This window comes from Sphaeramia orbicularis, chromosome 20, assembly GCF_902148855.1.
Source record: "Sphaeramia orbicularis chromosome 20, fSphaOr1.1, whole genome shotgun sequence".
Taxonomy (NCBI): domain Eukaryota; kingdom Metazoa; phylum Chordata; class Actinopteri; order Kurtiformes; family Apogonidae; genus Sphaeramia; species Sphaeramia orbicularis.
In genome coordinates this window covers 14,801,069-14,820,037 of record NC_043976.1, presented here as the reverse complement: position 1 = coordinate 14,820,037, position 18,969 = coordinate 14,801,069, and positions in this window count along the sequence as shown.

Below are 18,969 nucleotides of genomic sequence, written 5' to 3'. Positions count from 1 at the left end.
GCAGGTGCCATTTTCTTTTGTTAAGTTTTTTGTTTTGAAATTATTCTTGAAACTTTAGATTTTTGTTTCTGTATGCCAATATCCTAAACAAATGATTCATATGAAAAAATTCCACTTCAGGGTTTCAAAATAAAAAATTATGTCAAAAAATATGGTCTCAAAGTTTTCATTGACTGTGAATGTATATACATGCACATGGCAAACACAGTAGGTAATGGATAGACAGTTGAATTTCCAATAATTTGTACTTATAATATAATTTAAAGTTATGGTGAAACATCCATTTTTGAACTTTGGCTTATATCTCAGCTGTACTTTGGTTTATTATTGGCAAAAACTAGTCAGGTCGACTAGAGAATATGGACAATCATTTGGTCATGGTTTGAGATCAATAATGCTTGAAATGCAACCCCTCAAGCACAGACAGACAGACAGACATATGAACTGACCGATACACTTGCCCTCCAGGAAACAAAAATAAGAAATCAGGGTGGAGGCCAACACTTCTTCACACCACTGTATGCTTACAGGCTTCTCCAATAATACTCATCTATCTGATCCGTTTGTTTTCAATGTTATGGATGATTGACGGCTGCAATTACAAGTCACCGCCCAGAATCCATCAGACACATGGCTGCAAACCAATCAGGCTGCAGTCCAGTGGGCACATAGGACACATCTACTGCACAGACTCTGGCTAAAAACCTGCATCTCACAAACAACAAACAACAAACCCGATACTGTGGGGCTGAAGCTTTTGTTGCATCCTTTATTTTCATGCGGCTCTGTGGCTGTAACATTGATTACAGATGGGTCTTTTGCAGGGTTTGCATGCCCTATCGAATGCATTTTTCATTTGCACTGTTATATGTATTGATTGAATTTAACATCAATTAACACCATTTATTGTGTTTTGGCAGTTCAATTTGCTTAGCATATATAGCGTGCTTACCCCAGCATATCGGTTTGCTTTGTTTATTCATTAGGCTGCTCCATACCGTGGAGGTCAACACCACCTGCCTGATAAGCCTGTCCTTCTGCCCTCTCTACAGCTGATTTGATTAATCAACATCAATTAGTGCAGCTTAGGGCAGCCTGCAGGGAAAGCCCAGTGAACGACCTCTCCACTGTATGTTTGGATGATAGTTACTCATACATACAAGCATAAAAGCACGCTCATGTTCTGCCTCAACCCCCCCCCCCATTACCAAACAGGATGTCATGCAGTCATGACCGCTCATACATTAAAAATATCTGTTATGATTGCATCTGGTAAAAGTGACTTCTAGCCACAGATCTGTTAAAGAAAAGCCTGCGTTCTTGTTTCCACATTTTTACATTCTCAGATAAATGGCAGCGGCAGAGAGCATTTGCATGGTTAGGCAGAGAAGAACCATTTATCTTAATCAGGACTAATATCGCCATCAGGGAGATAGGGGGGCTGAGCTATCTATCACATTCCTCCCTGGTTTTCTTGGGGCAAAAAATTACTTTCGATCAATCTCCAGAAGCAGATAAGTCTACCGCAGAGACCTGGGGCTTCATCACTTCAAAGCAGGGTATTTTTAGGGGGAGCTGCCAGGTCAAATTCCATTTGGGATGAGCTATTAGCTATTAGAGACCACACAGTCTGCCCTGAATCAGACTGATCGCTGATAATAATGTTTTCCAAAACATAAGGATGTTTTCTCATTCATTCTGTAGCTTTGCTCTCTTAACCTACATTATTGATTTCAATCTTGAGATCGTGCACAGCTGAGTCTGACCTTACAGTGATGTTGGCATCATATCATGACATCCTGTAATACTCTAAAGAAAGTCTATTTTCTATTTGTCAGGAATGAGCATTCTCAGGATGCGGTTTGTGAAAAAATCCATACTGGAGTTGATGCTGAAAGTTTTTTATTCATGAAAATAAATCACTACAACAAGCCTATAGAGACGATAAGGTCTGTTAGGATAGAAGACTGAATATGAAGGGGAAAAAATGCAAACCACTGCATTTACAGGAATATGTAATTATACTTTTGTATTGAATCAACATTAGTACAATGTTTTCACTGCTTTGTCACTGCTTTGTTTCAACCTGAGAACGTGATCATACATGACAAAACTAAAGATTAAATTGTAAGTTAACTTGCTTGTAGGAGCTAATTTTACTTTGTTGACACTCTGGGCTGATTCTTTGTTTTGAGGCATGGGAAATTTCTGTGTTGGGTTGACAGTCAAAAAAGTGAGGATGTTTTATCTATATTATAAAAGCCAGGTGGGCCTCTGTGTGTGTGTATGTGTGTGTGTCTCAGGATTCACACAAAATCCGTACAGAGCTGACTGCTGCAGTTTATCATAGTTACGTATTTTTGGTCAAGGAACAGACTAGCAAAAATGTCAAGTTGATAGGACTGATATTTTGGGAGATAGTAGTAATTTTGGAATACGATAGCCTTACAATCACATTGCTACCCATGACACTTTGGCAGTGACTGCTGGACAAATGCGGTACAGCATGCACGAATACACAACAGCAAAAAAACAACCACAAGTCCAAATATATTAGAAGATAGGTCTACAGCAGGGGTGTCCAATCCTGGTCCTCGAGGGCTGGTATCCTGCATGTTTTAGATATTTTGCTCTTCCAGCATACCAAACGGCCATTATCAGGCTTCGGCAGAGCTTGATGATAGGCTTATGATTTGAATCCGGCGGGTAGGAAGAGGGATACATGTAAAACATTTAGGATACCAGCCCTCGAGGACCAGGACTGGACACCCCTGGTCTACACTCCTAAATACCTATACCCTGGGGCACTGTAAAGAGGGGTAAATGTGACAAATTCATGGGGCCCAGCATTTCTGGGGGGCCCATAGAGCAGTGTGTGTGTGTGTGTGTGTGGGGGGGGGGGGGGGGGGGGGGTGTCCAGTGGATACAGGTTAAAAGTTGTGAAAGTTTTGTGTATGGTCCGCTGTATAATAGAGAAATAGAAGCCCGGAGTCCGACGTTGAAAGCAATGTTTAGGTTTCAGTTTCACTTTTGCTTGACATTTTGGTTACATTAGTTACGGCAGGGGTGTCAACTCATTTTCTTCTGGGGGGCCACATTCAGCCCAATTTAATCTGATAGTGGGCCGGCCAGTACAATAACATCATGATAGCCAATAAATAATGACAACTCCAAATTGTTTTAGCACAAAAATAACATCCAATTATGCCAATATTTACAAACTATCCAAACAAAAAGGATGGTAATAAACTGAAAAAAAATTAATTTGTTAAGAAATATAAGTACAATTTTATCAATATTCTGCCTCGACTTATCATTTCTACATATGCATTATGGATCCGATCTACAAAGGCACAAAATATTTAGTAACAGGCAGAGTATCGTTAAAATTGCACTTAATTTTCTTTAGACATTTCAGGTTGTTCATATTTGTTCAGGTTATTCACATTTTATTGTTAAAGGATAGTTTCTTAATGTAAACATTTTCCTAATTTAATGTTTTTTGCACTAAATCAAAGAGAAAAAAATGGTGTTGTCATTATTTATAGGTTATTATGATATTATTTTTGAGTTTGACGCCCTAACTTGCACTTTGCAAATTCATCCGACAGGCCAGATTAGAACCTTTGGCGGGCCAGTTTTGGCCCCTGGGCCACATGTTTGACACCTGTGAGTTATGGAATGCACAGACCATACCCCCACGTAGATAACTGCTGCCCCTACCCCACGTACAACCCCACCTCCACCCCGACAAATCGACAAGATACTGAATTTTATGAAGGGTCCACAATAGCCAATACCTTATGCAATGAAAAATCGCATGTCGGGGTACTGTATCTGTGACGCCCTGACTGTATGACAGTATGTGCCCAGTTATGAGTGATGATGCTTGAATTATATTGACACCTTGACATCTCTGCCTGGTTGTGATGACTGAGACCCCCCCCCCCTTTTTTTTTTAGTTTGTTTGTTTTATTTAGCTACTTTTTTTTTTTAATTAGACAATTGTTGCATCTAGTCTGTACTGGATTACATGTCAATATCAGATTTACATTAAGGATTGTCTTGTTTTGGGTAGGATGGGATTGTGGGAGGGATAAAAAGAAAAATGAAAGCGTGGAAGTCCTTTTTATCACATGTCACTGTCATGCCTGTGAAATTACTTTCAATAAAGAAAGTTAATAAAGAAAAAAAAAAAACAGTGAGGATGCTTGGTTTAAACAGGTTAGATCAGGGGTGTCAAACTCATTTTAGTTCAGGGGCCACACACAGCCTAATATGATACAAACTGGGCCGGACCAGTAAAATAATATAAATAATAGAATAAGAACTTATAAAATAACTTATAAATCTATGTTTTTGAGTGAAAAAGTAAAATTTTGTCATGAAAATGTTAAATCTACGAACTACTTGAACATACATGAACAAATATGAAAAACCTGAAAATGTTACAAAAATAAGTGCAGTTTGAACAATATTATGCCTCAATTTATCATTTACACATGTATGTACAACTTACAGATCAAAGTGGATCTACAAATACACAAAAAAAATTTAGCAAGAGCCAGAATATTGTTAAAATTCCACATTTCAGAATTTTTTTGTAAAAGGCCAGTCTGTAAATGTAACCATTTTTGTGTTTTTTTTTTTTTTGTTTTGTTTTTTACACTAAAACAAAGTGGAAAAATTTGCAGTTTTCATTATTTATAGATTATGATAGCATTTTACTGGTCTGATCCACTTTAGACTGAAATGACCTAAAATGATTTTAACACCATTGATTGTTAATATCTTCAGTGTAATTCTTGCATTTCACAAATTCATCCCGTGGGCCGGACTGGACCTTTTGGCAGGCCGGATTTGGCCCTCGAGCCGCATGTTTGACACCTGTGGGTTAGATAGTCACTGTAATGCAACATTCCCTTTGAGTAACATGGATTGCACATCTTTTTTTTTTTATTTTTTTTTTTATTAGTGATAGTTAACAAGACAATGTGGACAGAAAAACAACAACACAAACAAAAGGAACTCAAAACAAATAACAACAAACAAAAAACAACACATGACAGAGTATGACAAACAACAACGTCATATTACAAAGAAAAGATCATAATTGGATTGCACATCTTGTTGAGTATGCATCAAAACTTGCTAATAAAGTTCACTAATCAGTAAATAGAACAGCACAATGGTGGTCAACTTAGAAATAAACAGGCGACAACAATGCACCTACTATCAGAACAAGCTGTACGCTCAACGGACCCAGCTGTGTGACAGTAAACCACGCTGTACTCCACTGAGCAAAGCATCCCAGCTCAATGCAGCCTCCATTTGTAGAGGCTGAGACAAAGGCCTGGGTATCCCCCCCACCCCCACCACCCTCCCCCCCCCATATCTAACAATAGCAGACGACTCTCAGGTGTAATACGTTCAAAAGATTTTTTTTTGTGATATGCTGCACTGCTTTGAATCCTTTTCATTTCTCTTTCAATTGGCTACCTCTACTTTTCACGCTGAAATAAGATTGCTGCTGCTCGCTGAGTTTCTGTAAAGCCGAGCGTGGATCAAGGCCAGTGGAAGCGGCATCGTCATCACAAAACCTAGACATGGCGTCATCTCTGTTGTCTCAAGTGTGAGTGCTGACAGCGACGTTCGTCTCCAAATCCGTCTCCAAATCTGTGTTTTCACCGCAGACCCATGGACTTTACCGTTGTTACTTTTATTTGAGGTATTTTATATTCATTTGAAATGGTCTATTGACAGAGGCAGATCGATACAGATGTGTGTCACCCCCTCCTCAATTTGAAGGCAGTAAAGGTTAAGAATGCATGAGCTGAAACCCACACATCTACATTTTGGATCCGTCCAAACACAGTGCTTTCATTTAGCTACTCCTTAACCCTTTCAGTACATGGGTACTACAGTGGACAGATTTTTCTACAGCTGTTCTATTCATGGATTTTGTTGTTTAGGTTCCATATCTGCCAACACACTGGATGCTCATGCATCATCCCATACACTGCAGTTCATATATTACTGTAACTTTGCTGTTCTTCATAACATGATCTGCACTAAGATGTTTGAATGTAAATTAATTGCTTGTTGTTGTGATTAGACTGTTATAACAGGTTCTTTTTTAAACAAATGGTTTCTTTTTTTTACGTATTATCTCCATGGAGTAAGGTAATGACCAGTATTAGAGTATGTTAAAGTGAGAAACATCAGATTAGCTGCATTAAAAACTTTATTTCCTTGTTTTTCACGCAGTACATAAGTAAATATGTTTCTTCTCTTAAAAAAATGGAAATGCATGGTGTTCAGCTGAATGGACATTTTGCAACTCCGTGAAAAATAGGTTAAAAAAAAGTCAATCGCATTGTTTTTTCATGCCTAGAGGAATAAAAAACACTCAGGGAAAAAAAAAAAAACAACTTAATTGAGACTCTTATAATTCATCCATGAAAGGGTTAATAGCACTTGTAAAGCAATTAATTTGGAACGGATATTTGAAACTTTTATAGTGTCACTTTTCTCCGTCATTATTTAGATACAAATTCATTTGAACCATTTATAGTTCACTCATAGAATACTCTGGAATTCAAAATTTCAACTTTAGTGTGTTATTGGAGGACATAACAAAACTTTATTACTTTTGTGAATTTTTAAAAAAATTTTATTGTTATGTAGAAAATCAAGGTTAATAAAGGTACCATATTGATTCCTTCCCCATAAATGACAAAAAAACAAAAAAAAAAAGTATATATGAAAAATACAAGAAAAAACACATGTCCACACTATACCTTGGATTTAAATAAGAATGATTCTTATTTACTAAAGATTTCATGGCAGTCAGTAAGAAAGCTATCACGAGATGCTGGCTTCAAAAACACGGCCCTTCCGTGGACACCTTTATAAATATTGTGAATAGGGATGGGAATCGAGAACCGGTTCTTTTTGAGAACCGGATCACAGTAGCTCAATTCCTTGGAATCGTTTGCCTGCCTGCTTAATGATTCTGCTTATCAATTCCGCCTTAGTTGTGCATGCGCGATTACGTCACGCGTACGCTGCATTGTTTTGGTCAGAACGTAGCCAACATGGTGTTGAGGCAGAAACGGTCTAAAAAGATGACACCAGGTCCACTCGTAACACTTGCAAAGCTTCCATTTCTTCAAAAGGGTGGAACCCCTCCAATATCCTCAAACATTTGTCCACAGCATGTGATTCATTTGATATGCTACTTAGCAGCACTTGTGAATGTAGCGGCAGGCCGTCATCCAGGCCCAGTTCCGGTTTCAGTGCAGGCAACAACATCGTAACCCCTCAAATACAAGTTTCTGAAGGTAAGGGAAAGGAGATGAGGTGCACAACAACGGAAGACGGGTCAAGTCGAACCGGTTCCATGTAGTAGAAATGGGACAATAGAGGAATTAGTAAAGCATCTTTAGTTTCACTTTCACTGTACATGCCCCCCCCCCCCCCCCCCCAAAATGGGCCCGGCATCATCTGTTATTATTATTTGTACATACTGTATATGTTATATTTTCTACACAGAGATGGAAATATAAAAGACAGTTAATGCAAACACACCCGTTTATACTCTTTTATTCCCTCATCCAATGAGAATCAATAAAAGAATCGATAAGGAATCAGATTGATAAGCAAAATTGATAATGGAATCGGAATCGTTACATTCTTATCGATTCCCATCACTAATTGTGAATCAGTTACATCATTACATCATATAGAGCAGATCACTTATATCTGAGACTACAAAAGGATATAGGACAATGACATTGGAAAAAGAGGGACCCTCTCTTAGCTCAGTAACTTCAAAAATGCTACCTGCTTAAACCTGTTTACTTACATACACATTTACACTGAGTGAGAATGCATATTTATTTATGTACTCATTTATTATTCTTCCTGTGTAAGTTGTGACTCCCTGATCCTGCTGTTTGTGTTATGTATGTTTCATCATGTTTGTAGTAAAATAAGAAAAATTAAGTTAAAAAAAAAAAAAAAAAAAGAAAAACACATTTATTTGAACATGAACATGTATTTTAGAACATTAGACTGATCCAGACCCCTGTCCAGATCCACATTATCCCTTTGAACATCATTCCTTACATTAGTACCACTAGTGACATTGTACCCATGGTGCCATTGTACGATAGCATGAGAGGGTAAAATCGCCCAGAATACCTCGCAACATTTGAATACGGACATAAAATTGTGCCTAGTAAATAGTCAGGTAATGTTTCTATTCATTTGGCAAGTTGGCGGTGTTTGGCCTGTGAAGACTGAGGAAAATCTGTACAAACGCCCTCCCGTGCTGCAACATCGATTGGACGGACAACGTGCATTATATAGTAGGATTACTTCATGGTACCTAACAAAGCAGGTCCACTCACTGTTCATGCAGAGGTGGACCTTACAGACCCTGTAGACCACACTGGACCTGAGATTGTTGACTCACTGTCCTCACTGGAATTGTGACTGTCACTGTCTTGTAATGTGTGTGGAAATGACCAAAAATAGTCACTTGCCTGATAAAGGGTTAAAAAAATGGAATTCCAGAAACTATGGTTCGCTCAGTCAATTTATTGAGAAAATATGGGAAACAGTTGAGCTGTTTTCATTTCCATGTGTCCTCTGAGGTTTTCAGCATACCCTTGCTGTCAGACTACCATCATTTCCTGCCTGGTAGATACGGTTCTTGGAGATCTGGTCTGAAGAAGCGGCTCTGCAGGCCACATAGACATGGACTTCAAAAGGAGTCAGTGGACCAGTGGCTGCATTTACACCTGCATAATTCCTACTGCCCCCCTGCTTTGTTCAAGCCAAAGACCCAAAGGCAGGATGGTGATTTTTTTTTAGAAGTAGAATATATTCTGATCTAAGTGATACTCTTGAAATGTTTTTAAATGCATTGGATTCTGTCGAAAACCTCAGCAGCAAAAATCATAAATTCATGAACATTTGACAAACTCAACTCACAGTCCTCACTGTAACTAGTCGCTTTTACATTGACCCTCAAATTGCACAAATATAACACGCGCATAAAAATGTACTTAATGTAAAAATAACAATTTAGCCAAAAGTCTCATTTTTCAATTAAAAGTTTTTGCGCTGGCAAGAGGTGGTTTTTCGGGCGTAGCGCAAATGGTATATCATGCAAAACTGCAATGGAAAGACCTTTTTTTGCAACTAGAGTCAGTTGACGTACGTTACAACAAGCAAAGAAGAAGAAGAAACATGTCGCGGTATGTGTGGACACACCAGGAAACTTAATCATTTTTTAATTTATTATGAGATAGAAGGGTAATATATAATAATAATGAATATATCTGTAAATCAACACCATATTTCCATTCGTCGTCATGTTTATGGAATGACTTCTCGTGTCATCTTTCGATAATAAATAAACAAATCATTGCATTTGTGATTTAATGGAAAAAACAACATTCCACACTTCTGTTTTTTCAACATTTAGTAAATATCGGCAAAGTTTTGCGCAGATGTCCAATGGAAAATCGACTATTGTCAGTCCCTTTAATGCAGGGGTGTCAAACTCATTTTCTTTCAGTGGCCACATTCAGCCCAATTTGATCTCCAGTGGGCCGGACCAGTAAAATAATAGCATAATAACCTATAAATGATGACAACTCCAAATTTTTTAGTGCAAAAAAATAACATTAAATGATGAAACAATTTCTATCCTAAACAAAAAAGATGTGAATAACTGGAAAAAACTGACATTTCTGAAGAAAAATAAATATAATTTTATCAATATTATGCCTCAACTTAAGATTTTTACATGTGTATTGCAGATCAGATCTACCAAGGCACAAAATAGGCAGAATATTGTTAAAGTTACGCTTATTTTTCTTTAGACATTCTATTCCAGGTTGTTCATATTTGTTCAGGTTATTGACATTTTTATTGTTAAAGAATATCAGAATTTAATGTTCTTTGCAATAAATCAAAGAGAAAAAAAATTGGTTTTGCCATTATTTATAGGCATAATATCATATTATTTTTCTCACATTAACCCTTTCATGCATACTGGTCACTACAGTGGACAGTTATTCTACAGCTGTTCTCTTGTATATTCATGGATTTTATTGTTTTAGTTCCATATCAGCCAACACAGTGGACGCCTATGCATCATCCCATACACTGACACTCACACCATTACTGTAACTTTGCTGTTCTTGATAAATCTGATCTACATTAATATGTTTGAGTGTAAATCAATTGCTTGTTATTGTTAATAGACTGTAATTAACCATTATCCTTAAACAAAAAGTTTTTTTTTTGCATAATATCTCCATAAAGTGAATAATAACTAATATTAGCATATGTTAAAATGTGTCAAAACACCAGATTAGCAGCATTAAAAAAATTTATTTCATACTTTTCACACAGTATATCAGAAAATACATGTTTCTTTGCTTCAAAAATTAAATGCATGATGTCCAGCTGAGTGAATATTTTTGCAACTCCATGAAAAATAGGTTCATAAAAAAATTTTCAATCGCGTTGTTTTTTTTTCATGCCTAAAGAGGAATAAAAACACTCAGGAAAAATATGTTGATTATGGTCAAAAAATGGTATTCAAAATCTCTCCGATGGGACATTTTAGAGACAATTTGACCCACATTTTTACTTTTAAATTCAGTTTTGCTTTAGTTGGACCATAAGGGATTGTCCAAAACAAGGAGCTACTTTATATTGAAATAAATGTTGGAATGGCAATCAATTAAATTTTGCTGTCTGATGGGACATTACTGTGTTTTGACCCATTAAGGTTCTCATAATTCATGCATGAAAGGGTTAAACCAAGAAGAACATTTGGAGTCATTATTTCTACGTTATTATGCTATTATGTTTGAGTTTGATGCCCTTGACTGTTAATATCTGCAGGGTAATTTTTGCATTTTGCTCTTTGGACCCTTTTGCGGGCCGGTTTTGGCCCCCAGGCCGCATGTTTGATACCTGTGCTTTAATGCATGTGGAAATTACCACAAATAGTCACTTGCCCAATAAAGGGTTAACCCAGGGGTGTCAAACTCACTTTAGTTCAGGGGCCCCATTCAGCTAAATTTGATCTGAAGTGGGCTGAACCAGTAAAATTATAATATAATAATATTTAAATAATGTCAACTCCAAACTTTTCTCTTTGTTTTAGAGTGAAAAAAGTAAAATTACATTATGAAAATGTTTGCATCTACAAAATATCCTTTCAAACAAGGTGAATAATATGAACAAACTGGAAAAAAATGTGTAAATTTAACAATATTGTGCTTCAATTTATCATTTCAACATGTACAGTATAACTTACAGATCACAGTGGATCTACAAACACACAAAACATTTAGTAACAGGTGGAATATTATTAAGATTGCACTTACTTCTCTTAAGACATTTCAGGTTGTTCAGAAGAGAAAAATTTGGAGTTGGGAGTATTTATAGGTTATTATGACCCACTTCAGACTGAATTGGTCTGAATGTGGAACCTGAACTAAAATTATTATTAACATCCCAAGGGCCGGACTGGACCCTTTGGTGAGTCGGAATTGGCCCCCGGGCTGCATGTTTGACACCTGGGGTCTAAATCATCATCATCATCATCATCATCATCATCATCATCATTATCATCATCTTTATTTGCAGACTTGGGAGTCCATTTAAAAACAGACAAACAAGCAATCAACAGACAGAATACATTTAAAAACACAGGTTAAAAACACAGACAAAACATCATCTATATTATAAAAGACAACTGTACCAGTGTCACCACAGGGATGACTGGTATCGCACCAAACTATGACTGGGATTAATCAAAAGCTGAATGATGGCATTCTGAGAATCGTTCAAACACATAAATTTGTACATTAAGCTTCTCATAAGAGCCTGAAAAGTGTTTACTCCTACCTTGCAGAATAATTCACTTACACTAGTCCATCAAGGTTTTTTAACCCTTTCATGCATGAATTATGAGAACCTTAATCAAGATTTTTTTTCCTGAGTGTTTTTATTCCTCTTTAGGCATGAAAAAAACAATGTGATTGAATTTTTTTTTTTTTTTTTTTAAATCAACCTGTTTTTCTTGGAGTTCCAAAAATGTCCATTCAGCTACACCATGAATTTTATTCTTGAAGCAAAGAAACATGTATTTAAACCCCAATATCATAAAGTGGTATGAAAACAGTGAAATGAAACCGTGTTTAATGCAGCTAATCTGATGTTTTCTCACATTTTAACATATTCTAATACTAGTTATTACTCACTTCATGGAGATAATATGCAAAAATAAATATTAACAATTGATTTCCACTCAAGAACCAACCAAAAACAGCAAAGTTACAATAATGGTATGAATTGCAGTTTATGAGATGATGTATAAGTGTCCACTGTGTTGGTTGACATGGAACTAAAACAACAAAACCTATGAATATACAGGGTGGGGAAGCAAAATGTACAATATTTTGAGGCAGGGATTGAAAGACAGTGTATGACCAATTAGTTTATTGAAAGTCATGAGAATTTATTTGCCACAAGAAAATTGACATAATAGAAAATGTTTTTATTCGATGTGTCCTCCTTCTTTCTCAATAACTGCCTTCACACGCTTCCTGAAACTTGCGCAAGTGTTCCTCAAATATTCGGGTGACAACTTCTCCCATTCTTCTTTAATAGTATCTTTAAGAAAGTCGACATCGCTGTGTGATGTTCTATTGGTAGCATGTTCTAAAATGCCCCAAATAGCAGAATCCAGAGGGTTTAGATCTGGGCTAGAAGGTGGCCATAAACATGATTCCCAAAAATTGCTAAAGTTGGATTTGTTGCTGTTGTCAACAAGTGTTTTGGTGTTCTTGTGTAAGATTTTAACTTCAAATCCTATTTTACTGCATTTCTAACGGTCTTGTTGTCTACCTCAAGTTCAATTGCCATTTTTCTCATGGATTTGGTTGGATCCTTTAGGATTTTGGATTTGAGAGCTTTAATAAAAGCTTTGGTACATTTTTTGTTGCTTCCTCCACTTCCAGACTTTCTCGTAATAGTTTTGCTCATAGTCATTCTCTTCTTTCCATTATAAACAGTCTTTATGGACACTCCAACTATTTTTGAAATCTCCTTTGGTGTGACGAGTGCATTCAGCAAATCACACACTCTTTGACGTTTGCTTTCCTGATTACTCATATGGGCAAAAGTTTCTGAAAAGGTATGGATAATAGTGTTAGGTATGATTATGACATCAATATATGTTTGGTTTCAAAACAATTGATGTAGTGCCTGCTGAGAAAAAACTAAATGTTCATTGTAAATTTTGCTTCCCCACCCTGTACAAGATTAAAGCTGTAGAGTAACTGTTCACTGTAGTGACCACTATGCATGAAAGGGTTAAACAGTATTCTCATGGAATCATTATATGCAACTTTGAGCTTCTGTACACTAGCCTTAAACCCAATTAAAACCACCCGTGTTGTGAATGACAAACTTTACGAGGGGCACCTAGAAAAGCTTTCAGCATCATTTCGTAGAATGTGAAAAACGCTGTCGACTGTGAGTGCGATGCCTCAGAGGATATGACAGATAGGTGTTTTGTACGGGCTCAGAAATATATATTTTCCCAAAAGTGGTATACACAAACCAGCCGACACGTCTCCCCATCAATCGGTGAAGGGAATGCAGCGGAGCGGATGGCATATGTCAACACAGCGACGCTCCACTGTCCAGGAAAAGTGGAGGAGTCACCAAGACCAAGACGGGAGCTCAACCGTGTGCTTGACACAGCAGAGTGGCTTAGCAAACCCCGGCCACAGCACCCAGCGCTCAGGAGCCTCTCATCCCTCGTCACAATCAATCCACCGCAGACCAACCGTAATCCTATTTGTTCAAATAAATAATGAAATAGCAGCAGCCCCACACAGAGGCGCACAGAGGGTGGTAATTGCTACGTTTCAGGCTGGATCAGATGGGCTCTGTGGGAGGCTGGCTCGGCTCCACTGTGACCTTGTGTGTGTTTGTAATTTTCCACAAGCTTAGTGGATATGCAGCAGGCAGGGGCCCTCAGTGGGTGCACAGGAATCCTAGCACCTATGGGAGTGTGCCAAGGCCATCTCAGTTTGTGTGATAGAGCCTTTCTTGCAACTAAAAAAAAAAAAAAAAAAAGCAACACACCCCCCCACCGAAGAGGGGAAGATGACATGACAGCCATTAGGCAAGAGCAAGGCTGTAGAGTCAGTGTTATGCTCTTTGTTGTGCTCTGCTGCACTGTAATGTGTCTTGTTCAATTTGTTTACGTGTGATGCCTCAGTGCATTACAAGGACTTGTGAAGCGAAAAAAAAAAAAAAAAAGATTTCCTCCAATTGAACTTGGACTTCGCTTTTCAGCAGATTAACCTGTAAAGCCAGACCTTAGAGTTTCACGATTAATGTTTATCCTACCCTGCCAGGCTGTGTTTGTCCTCATAATCCCATTATCCCTGACAAAATATTCCATTATCTGGAATAATTTGGATGTCATCCTGACCAATCAAGCTGTGGGTCAAGCTTTGTTCATCACAACAGCAGCCTGTTCTATTCAGCACTGGCAACAACATCCGTTTGCAAGGTGAAATATAGCACAGAGGTAGGTTTTCCCCATTGGTGCAAATAGCTGGTCATTTTGGGAAGTTATGGCCTGTTGTTGTCAGTGAGGTGTGATTGCCGTGACTCTTATGGCCCATCTCTCTATATTGTTCCGACATTAAGCAGAGTCAGGGAAGGGTCAAGCCACAAAATGCTGTTAGAGAATGAATATGACTGATCCACTGCCATAGCTTATGTCAGTGAACACTTCAACCTCCCTGTTCTTTAAAATGAGATATCCACAGTCGTAAAATGGGAATTGTACAGCTTTACAAAATCACCCTTTTTGCATGCCAACCAAGGTTATAATAGTTTTGGATTTGTAATTATAGTTTAGTTTTAATTAGTTTTGGCTTTTTTTTCTCTAATTCAGTTAGTTTTAATTACCTCCGCCAAGGAGGTTATGTTTTTGCCAGGGTTTGTTTGTTTGTTTGTCTGTTTGTCTGTCCGTTAGTGTGCAACATAACTCAAAAAGTTATGGACAGATTTTGATTAAATTTTCAGGGTTTGTTGGAAATGGGATAAGGAAGAAATGATTAAATTTTGGTGGTGATCGGGGGTGGGGGGACCCACGGGGGGAGGGGATTTTCATCAAAATCTGTCCATAACTTTTTGAGGTATGTTGCACACTAATGGACAGACAAACAGACAGACAGACAAACAAACAAACAAACCCTGGCAGAAACATAACCTCCTTGGTGTGGGGGGGCCCACGGGGGGTGCCACTGATCAGCCTTGGCGGAGGTCTGCGCTCTCCGAGTGCTTCTAGTTAGTTTTTAGAGCAGGTTTGCTAGTTTTTTATTAGTTATCGTTTTTTTCTGAATGCTTAGTTTTAGTTTAGTTTAGTTTTAGTTTAGTTTTAGTTATTTCATATATTTTATCTTCCTCACCATCCTATTCAAAGAAATTAGTGAGGCACAGATATGGGTTACCCTGGACACTTTATTTGGGGGTCGGGTTAGGGTGGCTCATTGACTAAGCAGAGACACAAACACATGTACAGTACAATGTATAAACTCCCTATAGCAGGTTGGGTGGGTGAGGGTGGGGGTGGGGTGTGTGTGTGATCCATACACAACGTCACTTACGTGAAAACAATGCGAAGATGTGCAAAGCGTGAGAGGAGATGCCCAAAGCAGCCAGCAGTAAACCAGACAGAAACATATTAGGGATGTAACGATATGAAAATTTCATATCACGGTTATTGTGACCAGAATTATCACAGTTATCATTATTATCGCGGTATTGTTGAAATTGTGCTAAAATGTTAAAAAAAAGTACTAATACACACACTGAAATAATTTAACCAAGTTCTATTAAAAATAGAAAAATAAAAAAAATAAAATAACTGGCACAATGTATCTTCTGTTGGCAGAAACATCCAAATATTAACCCTTAGTGGTCGGAGCCTATTTTGTCCGTTTTTCAGTATTTTTGATTTTGGCTTTATATACTATATAAACAAATGTTTCCTATACCCATGTTTGGTATCTTTTTTTCAGCACAACTTCATCTATATCATCTGTCTATTATTTTCACTTTAACCTACTATAAAAAGATAAAAGGCCAGAAAACACAAAAAATATATAAAATCTGATTTGTAAAGTTTATATATTTTATTGCATAAATAACACACAGATGCTTAACGAACCTTTTCAAAGACTTTAAAAGTGAATATTGGATCCAAATATTAGGTATAGAAAATTAAATTTGTAATAAAAAAAAAACAAAAACAAAACTATACTCAAATATTTGACATGAAAGCAGATCTTTATTTAGGGTTTTTTCCCCTAAAAGTGCGGTAATCAAACACGGTTATCATGATAATTAGAATTTTAACGGTAATACTAACCTCTGCAATTTTACCGCAGTTTATTGTTATACCGGTAATCGTTACATCCCTAAAACATATATAAACCAGCTAACCAGCAGTAAACTAAATAGAAACATATATAAACCAGCTAACTAGCAGTAAACCATATAGAAACATTTATAAACCACTTATAAACATATATAACCCAGTCCATCATCAGTAAACCACACCTTAGCAGATCTCTCATATCTTAATCATCTACAGTTCCATTCATTCATTCATTTCAGTTCAGCTAGCTGTTGCTAGTAACATCAAACGTTTTTTTAACATTATAACAGGTTCATACCTCTGTAATTGGATTAGTTTTCATCCTCCTCTTTTCTCCTCTTCTAAACTGTGCAGTTAAGGCCTTGGAAGGCCTTTTCATGGTGATAAACTCTCCAGTCTTTACCTGGATGCTTACATCTGTCTGACGCTGTCATTCAGCTCCGCTCTATCTCTGTCACTCACACACACACACACACACACACACACACACACACACACACACACACACACACACACAGTGAGCCAAAAAAAAACCAAACCCAACCCCATGCATTACTAAAGTAAATCCCAGACAGGACTCTACTGCTTTGTCCCAGCTTTAGTCTGTATGTTCCAGGTAGAGTGGGGACCAGAAGATGACTGGAAACCACCAGTGAGCAGACATGATAGACTGTGAAGTGCTGTATGGTGTCACCAGCTCAAATTGCTGGAGCGAAATAAATCAATTTGATATCAATCCGGCATTGACAAAGACAAAAACGAAGGGAATTTTATCCATAATTTTTAAATGTTTTAGTTAGTTTTGTAAGCACACAATACGGTTTCAGTTAGTTGTTTTTTTCATTTAATTAGTTTTTATTTATTTCACTTAACGAAAATGTTTTTTCAATTTTAGTTTTTGTCATTTTGTTCGTTTTCGCTAACGATTATAACCTTGATGCCAACACAAGTTTTTGTAATTAACTCACATTGAAATATTACTTTTTTATGCAGTTAAAGCATTTGGAAACCTAAATGCACAACAAAACCTTCTGACTGTGTACCATGGGACCTCATTTTAGGGAAAAAAAGCAATTATATTACAGTCAATGCTCCTGTTTGAATCATGCTTTCATTTACATGTAATAATATGCATGAATGGGAGAAAAAATCTCCCATTAAACTTAAAGGAAATATTGATGTTTATAAACTATATGGACAAAAGTATTGGGAGACATCTTGGCTACAGCTCGTACATCCTGTTCGTGCTGATTTGACATATAAACATCAACTTCCTTTAAGTTTAATGTTTAATTAGCATTTAAAATCATAGTCATGGATAGAAAAAAAAATCAGTTTTGAGAGAAATTAAGTAAAAACCCTCTCTACATTATTACACTGCATGTGGGAGTGCAGGGAAATAAAAATATTTTGGGGAGAGATTAAGAATATCACAGAAAAAATAATTTCCAAGCAGATTAAATTAGACTCCATGGTATTTCTTTTAGCTATTTATCCAGATAATGATAACTGTAGTCAAAGTGAATGCACATTTATACATCTCAGAATTTGTCTGCAAAACAATGTATTGCATGGAATTGGAAAAACACCAACAAACCCAGTATAAACTAGAAGCACTCGGAGGGCGCAGACCTCCACCAAGGCCGATCAGTTACTGTTAGATACAAATATAAATGCAGTAAAATACTAAATAACAGTGATGTAAAAGAGCTTATAGTAGTGTCAAAGACCTGTAGCAACAAGAGTAAAGTTAACATTCAACCCACTCTGTATAAGCCAAATATGTTCTGAATACCCTGGTGGTGAAATGAAAGTTTTAAAATACACAGATCAGCTTTGTTTGAAGCCGATCTCTGTCTCAGCAATGAACTCTGGTGAGATCTTGCAACATGAACCAAGGAGGGAAAAAGAAATCATGATTATGATAAAATAAAAGTAGTTACCAGTAAAAAAAAAAACAAAAAAAAAAAAGTGATGGAGCCTGGCACCACTGCCTTCATGAATATATATATATGCACATTTATTTTTGGGAGGTAATGTCCTCCACATACAAGTCCGTTGCGGTACTTTTAAAATAACATAATGCACCCCCACACACATATATTTCAGGATAGGGGGCAGCAGGAGGCTGATGCAGCTGGGTTAGTGGGGCTTTGTTCAATAAGAGGTTGAGAAACACTGCATAGAAAATCACATAGTTTTTTATTTATTTATTTATTTTTTTTTTATAGTGGGGCACGTTCCCACCCCCTCCAGCAATGCCGCCCTGTGCATCCACACATAATGCACATGCCAGAAACCGCCACTGTATATGTATATGTGAATGTATATGTAAATGTATATGTAAATGTAGGGTGGAAGAGTCAAAACACTTGGATATGACTGTCACATCATGTTCTAATACAACACATCAGCCTGTCGCAGTAACCGAATGAATAAAAGGAGAACTGAACGGAGCTGTTCATGTG